This window comes from Arachis duranensis, chromosome 4 (genome assembly GCF_000817695.3).
Source record: "Arachis duranensis cultivar V14167 chromosome 4, aradu.V14167.gnm2.J7QH, whole genome shotgun sequence".
NCBI lineage: Eukaryota > Viridiplantae > Streptophyta > Magnoliopsida > Fabales > Fabaceae > Arachis > Arachis duranensis.
The window spans coordinates 8,588,850-8,592,500 of NC_029775.3; positions in this window are offsets into that span (position 1 = coordinate 8,588,850).

Here is a 3,651-nt window from a genome sequence, read left to right on the forward strand (position 1 = left end):
GGCCAAAGGGGCATGGGCCGAGGAGCTCCCCCAGGTACTATGGGCATATCGGACAACCCCACACTCTACAACGGGAGAATCCCCATTCCGACTAGCTTACGGGATGGAGGCAATGATTCCTATCGAAATAGATGAAGGGTCGCCCAGAGTCATCTTCTACAACGAAGGAGGCAACCTACAGGCACAAAGGGAAGAACTCGACCTCCTCCCCGAGGTCCGAGAAAGAGCCCGAATCCGAGAAGAAGCCTTAAAACGGCGAACGGCCCTTAGATACAATCAGAAAGTAATAAAGCGAAGCTTCTCCATTCATGACCTGATTCTAATCCGAAACGACATTGGAACACAAAAGTCGGGAAAAGGAAAGCTAGCTGCAAATTGGAAAGGGCCCTACAAGGTAACAGAAGTCTTAGGAACAGGCTACTACAAAGTATCCGACCTAGAAGGCAACGAGTTGCCCAGGGCCTGGCACGCCTGCAATCTAAGACGATACTACAGCTAGAAAAAGATAACCCGAGGTGTACTCTTTTTCCCTACAAGGGTTTTTTAATGAGACACCCGGTTAAGTAAAATACCCGACCTAGTCAAAGGGTAAACACTCTGTAAATATTCCTTCTTTTTTAATACTAATCAAATTTTTCTATTTTTTCCTCATGATGAAACAAATCCTAGAAAGTACCCCGCCAAGGCGCATTAATTTATGCTCGGCAAAACGCAAAAAATCATTTGCCAAGAGACCACACAAGGTCGGCAAAGATAAAGCGACGAGGTTCAAATTAATGTGAGAAGTTATAAAGCAACTCTGAAAAGGCTCAAAAAGCCAAATAAAAAGAGATTACAAAAATAACTTAAAAAGGCCGACCAACGACAAAGTCGGACCCAACAAAAAGGAGGTACTCAAGCACCCGAGGTCCGAGAAAAAGCTCGGACCCAAGAAAGAAGCCTTAAAACGGCGAGAACCAAGATTTCGACAAACGCTTACTAAAAAGTTGCTTTACAAAAACAACTAAAAAGTACAAGCGAAAGAACGAAATCAAAGGAAGTTTCGACAAACGCTTACTAAAAAGTTGCTTTACAAAAACAACTAAAAAGTACAAGCGAAAGAACGAAATCAAAGGAAGTTTCGACAACGCTAGCTAAAAAGTTGTTATCCAAAAAACAACTAAAAGGCACAAAAGCGGAAACAAAAAGTCAAAACGCGAACAAAAAAACACCGCATAATAAAGTTACTACAAGTAGCTAAACAAGCAAAAGGTGTCCAAAGCGTTCACAGAAACCATCCAAAAAACAAAAAGCCCACAGGTCGGGCAAAACACCAAAAAGATTACAGAGGATCAAGGTCCTTTCCAGACTCCACATCAACAGCAGGCTGCGGAGGAAACATAGATATCGGGACTGCGCTAACGGCAACGTCATCCCGGTTTGAAACCTCCACACCAGATCTATCCCCGACCAAAGGTGAAGTCGGGTTCTCAACCGGAACTTTGGGGTCGGACATCGGAACCTCATCCTCGGAAGGAGCAGGAACAATCTTCCCCTCCACAACAACGTTGTCCGTACTGAATAAGCTCAGATCCAGGTCGGGAGCAGGAACCCGGACCTGAGCCTTCAAATTTTCAAACATGGCATCCATACCCTTGGCCACATGACCTTCCAGCTCGTAAAACTTGTCCTGCGCGGATTGCAACTCCTCCTTTGCCTCCACAAGCTCGGTATATAGCCGAGTATAATTCTCTGTAGCCGCCTTCGCCATCTCCTCAGATGTCTTTGCTGCCGCCACAGCCGCGGTAGCTTTAGTCTTCTCTTTCTCCAAAGAGGCCTTCAGCTCAGTAATCCTGGCAGCCTTCAGTTGACTAATCTTATCAAGCTCGGACTGAGCCTTCTCAAGTGGGAGCTGGTCGCCCCAAGGGGGGATTTCTTGAACTCCCGGGCAATAGCGGCATGGAGACTAGCCATCCGGACACAGCTCCTCGCCATATACTGAAAATGATGCTCCATAGAAACATCATCAGTGGAAATAAAAGTCTGAGGGAGAATATGCTGCTCAATCCAACCAAGAGCATCAAAATCCTTATCATTGAAACCGGCAAGCTCTTGAGAGGTCTTCTGCTTCTTGGGAGGAGGACCCGAGAATGGAGGAGGAGAAGAAGTAGCAGGCCCAGAGGTCGGAGGATCCTGACTTATAGCTCGGAACTGGGGAGTCGGAATAGTCTTCGACCGAGTCTGAACACCCACGGTAGTCTTCTGCGGAGAAGATCGGGAAGAAGCCTCCCCGGCCTCAATATTCCGAGCAGCCACAGACTTCTTCGTCCGACGAAGGAACTTCATGGAATCCGCCTGGGAAGACATCTCTGCAAGAAATAAAGAAAGGGATTACCACAACAGAAATTCCACCAAAAACAAGCAAAACCAAAGTACTAAAAAAAATGAATCTCGGAAGAGGTCGGGAACTACCTAACGCGGAACGGAGAAGGCTTGGATCTCCCAACATTTTCTTCGTGTCCAAGTGAGGTGCCCGACCCCATAAACTGCTCACCACACCCACAAAAGCCTGCTCCACCTCATCTAGACTCTCAAAGGTATACTTAGCAGACACTATATTCTCCTGCCAACAAAGAGGAAAAGAAGGCTCCCCACTCTCATCTAGAAAGAAAGGTCGGACGTCTCCAGCAGCCCGAACCTTGAAATAAAAGTTCTTAAAATCGCGAAAGGACTCATCATACAGGGTACAAAACTAAAAGTTCTTAAAATCGTGAAAGGACTCATCATACAGGGTACAAAACTTTCTTCCCTGGTTAGCCCTAAAAGAGACCCAAGATACCTTCCCTCCACCCGACCCCGGCTTCGTCAACACAAACAAGTAGGAAAAAAGAGAAATAGAGGGAGCAATGCCCAAAAACTGACACAAAAGTTGAAACAGCTTTAAAAATGCCCAAGAATTTGGATGAAGCTGCGTAGGGGCAAGGTTACAAGACCATAACACCTCGGACTCCAGGTCGGTAAAAGGAAGTCGGACGCTCAGCTTAGAGAAAAAGCAATCATAGGCATAAAAGAAGAGCTTCTCGGAACTATCTAAAGGCGGAAAGCACACTCTCTCCTCGGAATCCGGGGCTACTAGTTCATAATCCCTCTCAGACTCTCTATCTTCACATATGCTACATTGCCTACGAAACCTAGCTAAATACTCAGAATCTACCACAGAAGGGACTCTTAGAGGAACAGGATCTACCCAACCAAGACCACTTGGAATCTTGGTCGACATCGCTTGAAGAACCTTTCGAGACATAAAAATTCTTGCCTACAAAGAAGAATACAACAGCAAGCAAAAATCACATAAAAGCAGACAGCGAAAACCCATCCAGCAAAAACAAGAAACAACAATCTTTGAGATGAAAATGCAGCAACCCGGAACAAAATACCAAGAGAAAAGAGCCCCCCCCATATACAAACAAACAAAGCAATGGCAGCGCCTCTTTTCGGGGCAACCCAGGAATAGAGAAAAAAGAAACAAACAAAGAGCCACAAAAAAGAAACAAGAAGCATATGTGCACAAGAAAAGAGAAACATGGGAAACAAACCTGGAAAGAAGAGACGAAGACGGCGAGCTCCGAAAGCAAGGAGTACGGAACGGCGGCGCAGAGGAAACCCCGGAAA